General features: G+C 32.9%; 1 long non-coding RNA gene and 1 pseudogene across 1 annotated transcript; both read right to left on the bottom strand.

Annotated features, from left to right (window-relative positions):
* Window positions 1–3,644: 3,644 nt before the first annotated feature.
* LOC106413446 lies at window positions 3,645–7,701 on the bottom strand (annotated as a pseudogene).
* A 5,504-nt stretch (window positions 7,702–13,205) lies between these two features.
* On the bottom strand, window positions 13,206–16,309 carry LOC125591229. Its single transcript, XR_007327198.1, has 4 exons — window positions 14,765–16,309; window positions 14,388–14,668; window positions 14,019–14,073; window positions 13,206–13,443 (listed from the first exon to the last, which is right to left on the bottom strand). It is a non-coding gene; the product is annotated as an uncharacterized LOC125591229 (long non-coding RNA).
* Between the last annotated feature and the right edge of the window lie 516 nt (window positions 16,310–16,825).

The raw sequence follows: 16,825 nt of genomic DNA, 5'->3' as shown, positions 1-16,825 counted from the left end.
CACAAATGTCGGCTGCGTTCAGCATTTTAAAGGAGTTAATTTGGAAAACTAATATTGAAAGCAAACTAAGGAAAATATAAAGATAAGGTGAGTCCAAGGTATCTCAATGACCCAAACCACCGCCATAAATAATTCCACATAATTTTGTGCTTAAATAATATTTATATTTGATAAAAATTAAATCATAATCATATTCCCATAATACCCTTTCATTATTCTTCAGATTTTGCTGGTGTCACTGTTTTACTATGAATATGAAAAATATTTCTTAGGCTGGATTTGATCGTTATTTTAAATAAAAATTTGGATATCTGTTTTTCTACAAATAAAAAAATATTAAAATAAAATGTCTATTAAAAGTGGAGTAAACCACACACTAAAATGTTAAGAAATTTGCTTCATATTTATATTTAGTTTTTTGATTAATTATGTCAATTCAAATTGTTTTTTGACGTGATAACTTTTTTCTTTTTATAAACGTGATAACCTTTAACTAACAATAATAGCTTAAATTCAAAGACAAAATTTTAATTTAGTTAAAATTATAGTATGTTAAATAATAAAATTAGTAACTGGTTAATAACAACTTAATAATATTATTGTTTAAAATTTTAGGTTTTGTGTGCTACATTTATATTGATTTTTACAAGATTAGTTGTAAATATATATATTTAATAAACTAAAATTATTAAAACTATTTTTTATCTTAATAAAATTATTTTTATTTCATTTTAATAATTTTGTACCATATTAATAATTGGAAACAAAAGTATCTTACTGATTAACATTACTTATCAGATAAAATTAATTCAAAACAATGAAAATAAATCAAATTATATTGAAATTTATTACATGAATGACTAAAAAAACAAATATATCTTTTTAGTCAAATATAATTATAACTATATTTTAATAAAAACAAAATTTAAGCAATATGCATCAAAATAAAATAAATAAAAATCTGAATAGTTTTTTTTTGGAATAGTTAGGTATTAGTTTTTACTTAAGTTATTCAATTTTTTTGGTGAATATAATATTATAAATATAACAACAAAAAATTATTCAGTGGGTTTGGAACCCCTCCCTTCCTCCTTTGAGTTTAAGCAGATAAACAGAATAAATAACACAGAGACAGTGTTCTGTTTTTTTTATCAACTAGACAGTGTTCTGTTTTTAAACTATAAAATAGAGTGGAGCATGATACATGAAACGACAAATCCTTCCCATATATTTAAGAGACTGGTTTTAATATTAAGGCCTTGAAATGCCTTCGACTGTTTTGCTCCCTCCAAACAAAATAGATGCATGGGATGTCATTTTTACAAGCGATAAATCTAGTTTGTTAAGCATATTACGCAGAACGAGTGTATTATAGGGTTCAAGTCTGGGTTAACACAAACCCCTAACAATTTGTGACAAAGCTGCGACCAGACAGTGTAAGTGAAGGGACATGCAAAGAACAGATGATGTATGCTCGCCTTCAGTTATCTATCATATTAAGTATTTTTAATGGGATTAGTGACATATAATTAGTTGAAATAAAAAGAGAAAACTGGAGTCACTTGTTCACGGATGGTTGTTAATACTTCATATATACTTACACGTCTCACAGATTTTTAAACACTTGTACTATGCGATGTGTAATCTTTTTAAAAAGAAATGCGATGTAGTCTTTCTTTTTTGGGAAATTTGGGGAAAAAGAGCAAAAGAACTGAGCTATTGTCCCCTTAGAATGATTTTATTAATCCATGTCCCCTTAGTACATATTATAAGGAAAACCCATTTTGGTCCTTCATAATTAGATTTACAAAAATAATTAAAATGTAAAAATATAAATAATAATTAAATAGAGTTATAATATGGTATAATAAATGTAAATAAATTTAAAAAATCCCAAAATCCAACTGTCTCTAATGCTTCTCCATGGAAGGTCGACGATTCCAGTGTACGCTTTAAAATAAAAAAATAAAAAATGGTCGAGTATCTTTTGCGTGGTCGAGTCGCGGACGATCAGATTGTTCTTGTCTAAACCATGAGTCAAGTATGCCACTAGACAATGGTTAGACAATGCGGTAGATTGATTCAAAGGACGTTTGAAGCATGACACTTTTGGAAGCACAACAAAAAGACCGGAAATTGGGAGAAAAACCCTAAATTTCGGTATTATGGAATTTTTCGAAGAAGCCGGAAGCTTGGGAAATATTTTCTCTTAAGAACAGAGTCCAAGTGGAGTTTATTAAAAATACTCAGAGCATCAGAACGGGCGTAGAAAAATATTTGAGATTGATCGCGGGACGAAAATTCACCGGAAAGGTCGAAATCAGACGAATGGACCGAGAAGCTCGAGGTGGCTTGATGTGTGTGTGTTCAGGACGTGGTGGCAGGCTCTTAACAGTGTGTGTGTCAAGGGAAGCATGAGGTGCTGCAGTACATGCAACCTGTACATGCAAGAAGACATGTGGAGCACGAGGTGGATTGGCCAAGCACGAGGTGTTGCGATGCAAGCGACCGGGCCATGCGGCCAGACATGTGAAGGACATGGTGTCTCCTTGCATGGAGCCAGGCCATGCATCCAGACAGGTAGAGGGCGTGGTGTCATCCTACATGAGACTGAGACATGCAGCCAGCCATGTGGAGCACGAGGTGTCGCTGCACATGCGTCCGGAGCCATGCGAACGGACACACGGGCTGCCACACGGCTTGTTCCTGATTGGTTGTTGTTTCCTATAAATAGCCCACGACCCCCTCTCATTTGAACACATTTAGAACACATCAAACCTACTTTAAAACATGAGAGAGAAAGAAAAGAAAGAAAGTTCGGGTTCCGATCGTTTTCGAGCTTTTTAGGCAGTTTTTGAAAACAGTTAGTCTGCCGATTTTGAGTCAGCACCTGGAGAAGGTTCTGTTCAAGTGAAGAGATATCAGATATAGTGGAGACCAGTTCAAGATCAGTCTGGACGTGGGTCTACTTGAGAAGGTCGAGAAAGGGTTCGGATCACAGAAGTCGGGTTTGGGGTCAAGGCCACGGTCAACCAAAAATAGTGAGTTATAATCAATTGATTGCTGAGTTGTTTTCATGCAGGGTCCCGTTACTTGGAAGTTGGATCATGGCAGGAGGCCGGGTCTAACTGAGTAACGGTTTGACTAGTTAATAATTGAGGTTATGTTGATTGAGTTGATGTCATGCTTGTTATTGCTTGAGAACCGTAGTAGCATGCTAATGGTTAGGTTGATTGGTTAGTTAGTGAATGCGGAATGCTTAGACGATATCGCTAAGTTGTGGATAGTTAGGTATTCTGGAATTAGTCCTTATGCTAGATTTTAGAATATGATTGATTGTGTTAATTTACGATTAATACTAGGAACCTTGTGTTATTTTACCTGGTTTAGTATTAATCATATATTGGCCATATAGCATTTGTGTAACCCACAATGCTAGGCATTTTTGAAGTGGAATGTGTTGGTTGTGTGGCGATTAATACTAGGAACCTTGTGTTATTTTTACCGGGTTTAGTATTAATCATATATTAGCCGACAGCATTTGTGTAACCCACAATGCTAGGCATATTGGGGTGAGTTAGTGTTCCTTCAGACCTCGTACCCGGCGGGTTCAAGGAAACCATTTATTCGCTGGATCGGGAAGACTCAGATAGACGGGGTCATGGCCTATGGCTGAGTGATTACACGACGGTGTTATATGACAGTGACCCGAAGGACTGTGGGCTGTCGCGCGGTGACCCGAAGGACAATGGGCCGCGGTCGATTGAAAGTTCCATCTTCTGGCCTTTGTGGTAGGGAGATATGATATTGCCGATAGTGAAGGAGGAACCTAATGTCACCAGAGCCCAAGTTAACTATATATATTATATCGTGTTTTGGGTTGTTAAACTCTGGTTTAATTTGAAGTTGAATTTGGTGATGAGCTAGTAATTAGCATAATGCTAGTTATCTTGCTATCGTTTACTGCTGCGTATTTCGAATATTGCTTCTGTTATTGAGCTGTGTTGTTAGGTGAACCTCTCGCTTTAGATTGTTTGGGGTGGGATAGCGAGGGGTTGTATTTGTTAGTTGGGGATTGTAACTCGCTGAGTAATGCTAGATTACTCACTCCTCACTCGTTGTTGTTTCAGGTGACCAATAGTGAGCTTGAAGAGGTCGCGGGAAGCAAGGCCGGCTGGTGTAGATTTGCATCTTTTTGGTTAAAGCGTTTCAGACTATAAGTATGTACTTTCGCTTTCTTGGCATGCCACCGCTTGTATATTATGTTGTGTGTTTCGAACCATACAATATATAAAATAAATAAAGCGATGTTTTATGTAAATGCTTTGTTGTTTCTGATATTAGCTTGTCCAAGCTAACACAACGTAAGGTTGGGGTACGGGTTGAGAAGCCTTAGGCTTTGATCTGACGGGACGTGTTAGTGGGCGGACTGGCCTAGTTACGATTTGCACTTTTGTGACCTTGGCCGGATTGCTCGTTAACCCGTCATGTAGCGTTCAGGAACCTTGGTAGACGGTCGGTCCGTCGGTCATGTTCTTGTTTGATTGTTGGCCGGTGGTTTGACCTATGCCGTCAACGTGTTCTCTCCGGCGCATCTTGGTTCTCCTGCGAACTCTAAGTTGTGTGCCATCTTTCCTTCCTCCTTCCTCCTTCATCTGTGGTATTTTTTGTTTCCTCCTCCCTTGTTTTTCCAACCTTATTTTTTCTATGAACCCTAAGAGACCTTGTTTTCTCTGACAGCGTAAATTGGTGTTCACACGAGGCAGACGAAGCTTTCATATCTGATTAAGAATGTAGGTGTTCGATTTTCATCTCAGTTCTTTTTCCCCAAAATTGAAAGGTTAGGTTTTGAGATTCCCTTTTCGATTATGATTTTTTAAAAAGATTTTGTTGATGTGCATGTATTAGTAAAATACTGACTGAATGGCTTAGAAACTCAAATTGATTCAAGTTTATTGTTGGAACAATACTTTGATTGTCTCTAATAATTTTCAATTTCATAGTTCAAACCAGCAACTGCAGTTTTTGGTGCATCGTGGACTGATTAGCATCGTGCATTCGCTTCGATAAAGTAGGCTATATATTTCTGTAACGTATTTTATTCTTCTTTTAGACCAAGTGGAAATACATAATATATTATTGTTATTCCAGCATATGCAGCAATTGTTCGAGGATGGTTTGGAGCTTAGCCTATGCGACTCGACTGGGAAAGGCCGTGGCAGGTAATATATCGTTCTCTGGAACTACATCCGAGAGCTTGGTATGCTTATACCAATTATTCTTTTTAACAGGAGAGGCCTATATGTGTGTGTTATGGAGCTATGGGAGGCTGCATTGTTGGGCAAATTCTCTCATTGAGTTTGATGGTTTTGCTCAGGAAACACAAGAATTTGAAGGTAGCCTAGAAAAGATTGATGTGTCTGAATCTGCAGAATGATTTTGTGTTTTTTTTTTGCTTGATTGCTAGGTAGATTGAGAGGCAACAATAGGGCATTGTTATCGTTGGCTTGAACAAAAGTTAAGTGATTTCCCACACAGTGAATCAAGCGTTTGAGAATTGCAAAATTCTAAAGTCAACAATCTGCAAACTTTAAATTCAACCATGTTTTGGTAAACGCAAATGATAAAAAGCCCACCACCGTCTTTATACCATATAAAATGGGAGTTTTCACACATCGGAGTTAACCAGAGCAACTGACTTAAAAAATAATACGCCCACCATGGGGACTCGAACCGACAACCACAAGGTTAAGAGCATTGAGCTCTACCAACTGGAGCTAGACGGGCTTGGTGCTTATAAATTCTGTTAACACAAACTTAGTATATCTAGACGCAAGAAACAACTAGCACACCCAAATCGCATTATAGAATCACTGAATCAATAAACGAAAAAAAGAACGCAGTAGTACAAGAACAATTTATTAAAACAATTTGAGTTTCCCTTTAGAGATGGCTTTGAAAGATAGCCTTGTTGTTTCCAGTCAAGCCATAACAGGAGGAGTGCCTAGCACCTAAAGTAACAGTAAAATAAAGATAAACAGTGCAGAGGAATGCCAAAAGAAGCAATGATGTTAAGAGATATCGATGCCTGTTAATAACCGTGGAGCAGCTTCCCAACTCTTCCCACTGCTTCTTTAGAGACTGGTGTCTCCTTAATGGTGAAGATACAATCCCATCAAGAACTATTTCTTTGACAGAACCATCTGGATTTTCATCAATCGTAAGCCACTAATACAACAATTCGAATCTTAATCTAGAGATCAGTTATGTGAACTTTTCGATCTGCTAACCAATTAGGAAATGATATTATTAGTCTTTATAATTGGCATCACGGGCACAAACCAAGCTTAGCATCATTTCAGCCAATCATCAACCATGGATCCCGTCGTCCAATGAAAAAAACTCAAATTCAGGGAACAATATTTAAAAAGGAAACAAAAAAACATTTTAATAGATTTAGGAAATATTATGTAACCGTTTTTTCCTAAATTTTCGGATTTTGTTTAAAAATCTAGTAGAACTTACATTCTACCAATGTTAGAAAAGAGATAAACTCTTAGATAGAGAATACTGAGTTTATAGGTAAAAAAAACTGCGTAGAATGTATGTTATGTCAAGACAGATATGAGAATATTTAGTATGTCATGTGATATACCAAAAATACAGAACATAGAAGGAATTGTAGATTTGTTATTCTTCCACACTAGATGGATATGTTTTCGGTGTATTGCACATTCTACGTATGGTAGATCACTGTGTTTTTGGTGTATTGCGCATTCTATGTATGGTAGATCATTGTGTCTTATATAGACTGCATTTTCTAAGTCTTCGTAGATGTTAGATCTGATATTCTAACACTTTTAGCCCCTTTTTGAACTTACTATTCTAATTATTTTTTAATCCAAAAATATTTTTCATATATGAACATGTCTGACTACTTCATGTTTTATATTTTTCTTAATTTTTTTGCATGGTAAATATAATGGTATGAATTTTTAGTTACAAAAAGGGTAGTGAAAGTCAAAAAGTGGAAAATTGATTTTGTACTAAGAGTACAATAGCATAGATTAGTTGTTGTTTTTTTCCAAATTTCCCTTCTTTTTTTATGTGATGTAATCTTTATATGTAGAAACTCTCAGTTTCATCAGGACAAGGGCATTAAATGATTAAACTACAAATACGTAGTTATCATATTATATATATATATATATACATTAATCCATACATTAGTTTGTGTATTCATATTCAAGCCTCTCTTATGTTTTTTTTTTTTTTTGTTTCACTTGAATTTTTTTTTTTTTTTGGTAAAAAGTTTCATTTGAAATTTGACGTTAGAAAAGTTCCAAACCCATAGAAAATAACAAGTGAAATGGATCATCTTAAAATTAAACCCAAAAGGTGTTTCCCACGTTTTTCCTCAACCGTGAGCAACCTTTAGAGGATAACAAAAAACAATGCTCCTACACAAAACTATATTAAATACAAGATATGAGCCCGTTGCGTTGCAACTGGTTTTTGTTTGATGTTTTAATTTAATAAACCATCAAAGAATAAATCATTTTTTTTGTTTGATGTTTTAATTTAATAAACCATCAAAGAATAAATCATTTTTGACGGGATGAGGTAGCTCACTTGGTAAGGACCCTGTGGGCCAATTGTCATGCTCACGGGTTCGACGCCAGGCGGAGTCGAACTGCCCATTCTGTCACCAAATGCGGTACTGGGTGTTGGGCCTTGTCCCCAGTCCAGGTAAAGCCCTCCCGGGTGAAGTGGACCGCTGCCTAACCGGGCCCTGGGGAATGATCCACGTAAGTGGGGAACCCCTGGATTATCAAAAAAAAAAAGAATAAAACATTTTATTATAGTATTATGATTATTTTTTGCATATGTTGTTAGATATTTATTTTATAATTAAAACATTTTCACACATAAGTTCAAGTTAATATTTGTATTTTATAATCATGGTGCATAGATAAGTTGTTATAAACTTTATACTAAGAATTAGAGAAAATACTATACATAAACATTTAAACTGAACACAATCCGAAATAAGAAATGAAAAGTAAAAACGAAATGAAAGTTAAATACACCAATCGAATCAATGACAATATTATACATGTTCTTACGTACTAATTTAATGTTTTATTAAATAAGTCTTTAAAATTTTATTTTTCTAGGACTTTTTAAAAAAGGAAAACATTCTATTTTATAAATCTCCTTTTTATATACAACTAAAAAAATATTAAATATTCTTTTACAATTTTGTTTAAGATTTTTAAAATGGTAAATTATTGTCATATAATCTATTACAATTATCTTCTCTTTAGAATTTCATAAAAAAAATATACTGCTATCAAATAATTATTTTTAGTTATTAATAAATATTTTTAAAATTGATATTTTTACAATTCGTATCAATACTAATTTTACACTTCTTTTGTTCATTAAATGATTTTCAGTGTCATGTTCATCATCAAACACTCTCTTAAAAATAATATCAAATAAATTTTTACAATTCTTTTTTTTGTTAGAACTTAAAAATATTATACAAATTTCTTTTGTTTAGGATTTATTTTATAAAAAAAGAAAACAACTATCAAATATTCTTTTACAGTTTTGTAGGATTTTAGAAAAAGAAATAAATATTACATAATCTTTTACTATTATACTTTGTCGAGGATTTGTTTTAAAAAAAAAATTCTAACAAATAACTTTTTCAAGTTAATATCAACTATTTTTAAATGTTGCAATTTTCAAAATTCGTTTTTTTCAATATCATTAGTATTTTAACAATTTTTCTTGTAAATTGAATAATTGTTACTATCAAGTTTATCATTAAATTTTTGAAGTAAAAATTGCTATTAAATAAAATTTTACAATTCTCTTTAGTAAAAAAAAAATTCTTAATTGGTTAAGATTAGAAAATAATTTTCTTTTAGAAATCTCTTTTATGTAAGATTTTAGGAAAAAGAAGAAGTTATTTTCACATAAGGGAAGTTTTATTGATACATTCACAATCTAATTTTTTATTTGACACATATCACAATCATATTGGTGAAATATTTGAAGTTAATTTTGGTTTACATTTTTTAACACAAAATTATTAAAAAGTAAAGTTATTTAATTATAAGAAAAATAAGATTATATTTACGTTTTTATTTTATTTAGACTTTTAAAAAGGAAATTAATTATTTTATTTCTTTTAGATTTTTATACAACTATTTTATTTTAATAGACAAATTCTGTTTAATTATTTATATATTTTGTCTTATACATACAAACACATATTTATCATATACACACATACTCATGTACGACATTAACATCAAAATTAGAAGTTATGCTAGCATCATAAAATGTAATAAGGATAATAAGAAGTTGAGTTGTATCAAGAAATTAAAAGAAAATACTCAGATAATACTTTTCATGTAAATATTATTGCGTTTGTTAAAAATAATATGTGGAATATAGATGTGAAATATTTGTAGCTATTTTTTGTCATAATTGTTTAAAATACAATTATCTATTAAAAATAATCTTTTGCAATAATCTTTTGATTATGATTTAAAAAAAGAAAAATTACTATTAAATAATATATATAATAAAAATTTTAATAAAATTTGTTTTTGTTAATATCTTAGTATACATATTTTTAATTATGAGATAAATTAACACATGTCACATGTTAATTAGCAACTTTGAATAACCAAACTTTATATAATAAGATATATATACTGTAAATTAAATATCACTATTTAGAAATAACATTTAAATATTTTTTATATTACTGAAATGTTCTGGGAAGTTAATAAAAATATACTATAATTTCATTAAAGATAATTTAATCCAAACACACAATTATTAAAAGTGAACAGTAAAATACATTTGATCACAAATGGATATTAACTTATTAGCTAATAAAAGTAATTTATATTTTATTCAGTTATTATCTTTTCCGTTTAGTATATAAACCATGGATAAAATTATTAGTTTAATTACATTAAACTAAGCTGATACAAATATTATAATAGATATTTTAACTTGATAATAATTAAAATATTTAAATAAATATTTTTCATATGATGTGATAGATTAGGATCTATATTTCTTGATTCATTGTTTTGTGAGTTATTCTATCAGAATATGTAGAATATTTAAAGCTATTGTGAATAGATTAAAAGGACGGATTAACATATTTCAGTAAACACGAAGGACAACCACTGGAAAACGAGTTGAAAGACAGATTAACTACATTCAGATGATAAAAGTATTCAAAATTAAACTTGAACGGAATCAAAATAATGGATTAAATAAAAGGAAAAGTGATTGCTAGCTACATGAAGTATTGGTCACCACATGGCTAACCATGCAAACTAAATTAATATATACCTAGCCACACGAAGTATATGTTATGCATGACAACATCCCTCAACTTATACCAAACATAATCTTGCGTATATAATTATTAATTATATACTTTTAAGAATAAAAATAATCAAATAATAAGAATCTAATATGAAATGTTTACTTAGTTTAAATGAATGGAATTTCTGTTTATGAAAAACTCTGTTTTGATTTTGTAAATTAGATTTTGTTAAAAATATTTTTACGATTTTAAAACACTGGTCAAAATCTAATTAGGTAAATTACCATCAGGTACGTCACATTTTCGTTGTTGTAACGAGAGATTTAAACGGTCTCTAACATACACATCATTTTTTTGATATGGAATTAAACTCGTGATGCTAACTACATAACATCATAAAGTTGAGGGATGTTGCCATGCATAATAAATACTTCGTGTAGCTAAGTATACATTTGTTTAGTTTGCATGGTTAGCCATGTGATAACCAATACTTCATGTAGTCAGCAATCATTTTTCCTAAATAAAAACATTATCTCATTTTGATTTTCATTCATATGTAATTATACTTTTATATGAAAATAAACGTAGATTATTCAATATATAAATATACAACAATTTCAAATATAAAAAGATGTTAGATTACATTACATAATTTTGTAATAACTATTTTTTGAAAATTATATTATTATGTTAATAAAATTAGTTTGTTAAATATAAAATGATATATCATCATGGAGAGGGCTCAAACTTAATTCGTTTTTGTATAAGATAATTTTTAATGTACCACCATTGATGTTCTGTTTTCTAAATGTTTATAATATACCTAAACTAGTGGTAACCAAAGGTAGTTAAAATTTGAGGAAATGTACGTAGACGTACGGTTTAGTTATATTCCATGCATATACCTTAGGCAACAATTATATGTAGAATATTATACATGAAAGGCTATAGAGATCTAATTAATTAATTATTCAATGATTTTTAATAATTGTTAGAAAGTCTTACTTAACAAATATTTTAAATGTAAAATTAATGTGTTGTAAAGATTTGAATATATAATAAAACTGATGGAAATCTATAGATATTAAAATATATGTGAATCAAGTAAATATATCGAACTAATAGATGAATGATATTCGAATTCACCTGACAAATTTAACGTTATTTGATGTAGTATATGTTTTCATTTCAGTGAAAGCAAAATTTAATTTTTCTTACGCTGCGACATATATGATTTTTTACGCTACATATATAAAACAATGAATAAAAAAGTCAGATAAACGATTTTTTTTTTTTTTTAACAGGAGGTTCAATCGGCGACCCGTAATCCGCAAGTGGTTTCCGATTGCCCGAAGGCCCGTAATCCGCACCTGGTTTCCGATTGCCAACCGTCTAATCCCCCTGGCCCGGAACCAACCGGCACTAATACCCATTACCCAAGGACCCGGCACCAACGCCGCGAAAACTTTAAACTTGGGGAGGGCGTAAAGCGTTCCGTGGCCACAGGGAGTATTCGAACTCGGGTCCGTATCGGTGTTGTAACTACCTCAAGACCACTAGCCCACCACCCTGTGGTTAGATAAACGATGAATTTAAAAATGTTCAAAGGCATCCCATTACATTATGTCATGTGAATATAAGTCTATCATTTAAAATCCATTTGAATATATGGAGAAAGAGTTCATCTATGAACTAACACTTTTATTTAGAAATTAGTTTGGACTCTTTCATAAATTCGAGATATCACAGACTAAAAATAAAAAAGATGAATCAGACCGCTTGTCCGATGAATCATCCCCTGGCCCCTAGTGTCTCGATCTCGCTTTCTTCATTACCATCTTTCTTTGGCCTTTAATCAATATTGAAATATAAAAAAGGCCATGAAGCATGAAGGGGTTATACAAACTAGATCCATGAATAAACGATTGAAAATATAATGATTTGATAAATAATAAATTTGATCTCTTGAGAAAGTCCATGCTAAGTTGTTGTCATTCCCACAACTTTTCTTAATTCATAGGTAACACCTTCATCCAAAAATTGGTACTTTTCAAGCTCCCAAAATTTATATTATGTAGTCATGTAGATGGCCACTAATTCTTTCGCGTTTGACCTTCACAGAAGCATACATAAATTCATTTCTAATTAGAGTACCTTATCTTACCTGAGTTTTTGGATGAAATGAATACCAAAAAGAAACGAGAAAAAAACATTAACACTCCTAATAATCATTTTCCAAAAGTAACAATTTTTTTTCTGGTAAAAAAAAACAATTCTAATAATGATAATAATATACGATGACGTACATACTTCTGATCGAGTACGTAATTTTCATGAATTCGGACTTCACCATTGATTCTTACTTTACAATAAAATGTTGATGTATATATTACAACATGGTTTCGTATTTGTTTTGATCAAAAACGTGTTCTATCCTCCATTCAATCAAAATGCAGTACTAAAGACGGTGTATTCGAGGTGGGTTTCGCATTAGTTCTAGAAAAAAATCATTTAACTTGCAGAATTGACGAAGAAGAAAAGCCCGGCTCGCTACAGAACAAAAAATGACGATGAAAGTGCTGTGACGAGCTCGAGTCTATACCCGCAGGGAAGGGTGCTTAAACGGTATATAATGCTTTAGGATGAAGCGAGCTGCATCTATGTTACAGGGAATATATGTCTTAACCCGATAAAATGAATATATAACCTTGACAACAAGGACGACGAACTATCTTTTGTCGTCGGAACACTTCCCAACTATTAATTAATTGTAACACCCGCCACTTTCAAAATATAATAAATTGATAAAAACAGAAATAAAATAATAATACAACTCAAATAATAATAATCTTCATATAATATAAAAGTCAATACGGTAACAAAAGGCCTAAAAGCCCAACATCGATAACATCCGAAATATAAAATACGATATAAACCGAAAGTCTGAAATAGGAATAACATAGACGATAAAAGTCCAAAGGCCTAAAGGCCCGATAAAGATAAAAGCGGTAAAAGCGATAGAAGCCCAAAAGCCCAATAGCACCGGTCCGATAATCACTCCTGCTCATTGGTCTCACCTAAAAGGGGGAAAGAATGAGGGGTGAGCGACAGGGGAATCGCTCAGCGAGGTATGGGATGCTACCCCGAAGTCCATGGACCCGGACATAGCACTCCGAATAAATATAATTTAATTCTAATGCATGTCAAACACAGTACCTAAAGTACTCAAGCAACAAACAATGGTCCTAGCGAGGTGCTCACTCGCCGCCCACTAACAGGCCAAAACACTACCGAAAAGGTGCTCGGTTCATACACACACCGAAAAAAGTGCTCGGTAACACACGCCCGTAGACGATTTATCGACACTTCCAGTCTACGGCTCAACCGGTCGACTAAAGTTGGCCGTGACCTCCATACAATCCGGCATACAGCAGTCCGACTCTGTATCCGTCTCCAAACAAAAACAATCCTAGCTAGGAATTTACATTAAGTGAAACAATCAATGTTGAATCCTCTAACTCCCTAGTTCCGGTTTATGCAAAGAACCTAAAACTAAACAAGCAATGACAGACTCGATTTCACACATTAGAAATAAATTATACTTATTCGAGGTCCTAAGCCAAATAAGAGGAGTTCGGGAATAGACCCTCACCTTAGCAATAATAAGAGATATCTATGAACTCCAGCTGCTCAAATGGACTCCAAATCTGAAATCAGATCAAAATTTCGAGTCAGAACGCCTTTCGAACGGTTTAAAACGGGTATTTACGGAAAAGTCAACCCGCTGGTTAAAGATTAATTATTTAATTAATTAATTAATTAATTAATTAATTAATTAATCCGGTTTTCCCTAACCGATATCCAATTGATTTTAACCGACCGGTTTAACCTAACCGAATCGAAATCGATTTAAACCGGTCAAACCACAGGTTGACCGAGTCACCGAGTTGACTCACCGGGTTGACTCGGCCGAGTTGGCGAGTCACCGGCGAGTCACCGGTGTCGGTGGCCGGCGGCTTACCGGTAAATCAACGGCGGCGACGGCGGCGAGGCGGCGACGCGGCGGCGGCTTCTCGGCGGCGGACGGACGGTGGTCGGTCACGGCAGCTCCGGCGAACATTGGTCGGAGACGGCGGCGCGTGGCCGGAACTCGCGGTGGCTCCGGCGGAAGGCGGTGGCGCGTGCGTTTCACGCGCGCGCCGGGGCGAATCTTCGGGAGGCGCGTGCGGCTTCGTCCGGGCTCCGTTTGAGGCGTGGTTGGTGTCTACGGCTTCGTCTCGACGAGAGGAACACGATGATGGCCTTGGATGTACGATATGATCAATGGTTAGGAAGTTATGGGTGATTTACTAAACGGAAACGAAAATGAGCTTAAGAAATGCGGTTTTCGGCGGTTACCTAGGGCGTTTATCGGGGGTGGCAAGCTGAACGTGATCACGGCACACGGTTGCTCCGGCGACGAGCTCAGGTGAGCTTTCTCTCTCTTTCTCTCTCTCTCTCCCTCTCTCTCTTTCTCTTTAAAGAAGTTGGGGATGGTGGAGATGGTGGGAGTGGTGGGGATGGTGGAGATGGTGGAGATAGTGGGGATAGTGGAGGTGGGTCATTACAGTGCTTAAACGGTATATAATGCTTTAGGATGAAGCGAGCTGCATCTATGTTACAGGGAATATATGACTTAACCCGATAAAATGAATATATAACCTTGACAACAAGGACGACGAACTATCTTTTGTCGTCGGAACACTTCCCAACTATAAAAGGAGGGCTCAGTCAACAGAAAAAATAGACTAGCACATATCTTTTATTTGTCGCTCCAGCCTCCAAGTTTCATCTTATTTAGACTAGAATTTCAAATTACTGATGCACTAATTATATTTGTTACGTTTGACGTGTTAGTCCCTGAGATGCTATTTTAGTTGCGTCCACTCAAATCATATGTACTTTAGTATTAGTAAAGAAAGTTGATCCAAAGACTACCGCAGGACCAAGACCTTAATGTAAGTATTTGGGATCAAATTTATTTTTATTAAGTGATACCACAAACACCAAAGGACTTCTGAAAATGGAGACGATGGTCCCTTCTTATTCCACCTTTTGTCCATTCGATGTCAATAAAATTGTTTCTTTCTCATTTATTTATATTTCTGATCTTCACTTTGTAGCTCCTTGATATATGCATTTTCTTTATGATTTGTAATCATTTTCTAGTTTATTTTATGTTTGTTTTCAGTGGAGGAGATCTTCTTCTTAAATATCGATAAACAATGTCCTTCTGGTTTTAAGTTTCCTAGCTTTGGTGCTAAATGCTAGAATGATATAATATAGAATGAACAAATATATTTTGTTTATTAATTATATATATCTATATTTATAGATATATATGTCGTCAGATATTTATTGAAATATCTTAAGATTTATATTCTTTTCGCATTAATACAAGAAAATTACAAAAAATATTCATCTTAATCATTTTTTCTTACTTTCACTAAATATTTTAAATTTTGTTTTATTTGTAATTTCACTAGAGTTAAATGAAAATATAAGCAATATATTTAAAGTATATGCCTATGTGGCGTAAATCTTTAAAATATTAGAACTACTAGAATCTTTGTCCGCGCTACGCGCGGAAAATGCTTTTAAATATTTTAATTTTAGATGATTAGCTATGAAAAAATCAAATTTCATTGTTTATTTAAATTAAGATTTTATTATATGTTGTACACCGATTTTTCCAGTTTATGAATTAATTGATGAGGATAGACTTTGGCGGAAGAATTAATTTGAAGACGTAATATAAAAAATTATTAAGACATGAATAAAAAATAGAAAGATGTTTGGAGAGTTTTTTTGTTTTTCTATAGCTTTGATTTGCCTTGATAATAACACAGTATATAGAATAATTATATTTTTATTTTTAAGGGCAAATCTCCAAAATATGACATTTCTAAGTTTCTGTCACAAAAATAGCTCTCAAAACTAAAATGACCAAAATATCATTTTATTTTTGAAAATTTTATTTTTTTTTAATTTTTCAAAATTTGAAATCTTATCCCAAAACCCCATTCCCCAACTCTAAACCCTAAAACCTAAACTCTAAACCCTAAACCCTAAACTCCACCCCTTAACTCTAAACCCTAATGTCTAAATTAATTTACCATTGAGATATAAGTGTATATGTATCTCTTTTGATAAAACATTAAGTGCTATTTTGGTCATTTTTATTCTTAGAGGGTATATTTGTGACAAAAAAAAATTTAATGCTATCCTAGCCATTTTCTCTATTTTTAAATTTGTTTTTATTTTTTGACAATGTCTAACATAATAGATAGTATTAATTATTTATTAAGAGTAACATAGATATTAGTCACTCTAACTTTTAACATGAGAGATCGAATATTAAAAATCACTTCATAAATAATAATTTAGATATATTTGATATATTTTATAAATATTGAATAG

Source organism: Brassica napus, chromosome C8 (assembly GCF_020379485.1).
Source record: "Brassica napus cultivar Da-Ae chromosome C8, Da-Ae, whole genome shotgun sequence".
In the NCBI taxonomy this organism is placed as follows: domain Eukaryota; kingdom Viridiplantae; phylum Streptophyta; class Magnoliopsida; order Brassicales; family Brassicaceae; genus Brassica; species Brassica napus.
The sequence above is the reverse complement of the archived record's forward strand: the minus strand, read 5'-3'. Positions and strand labels throughout refer to the sequence as shown.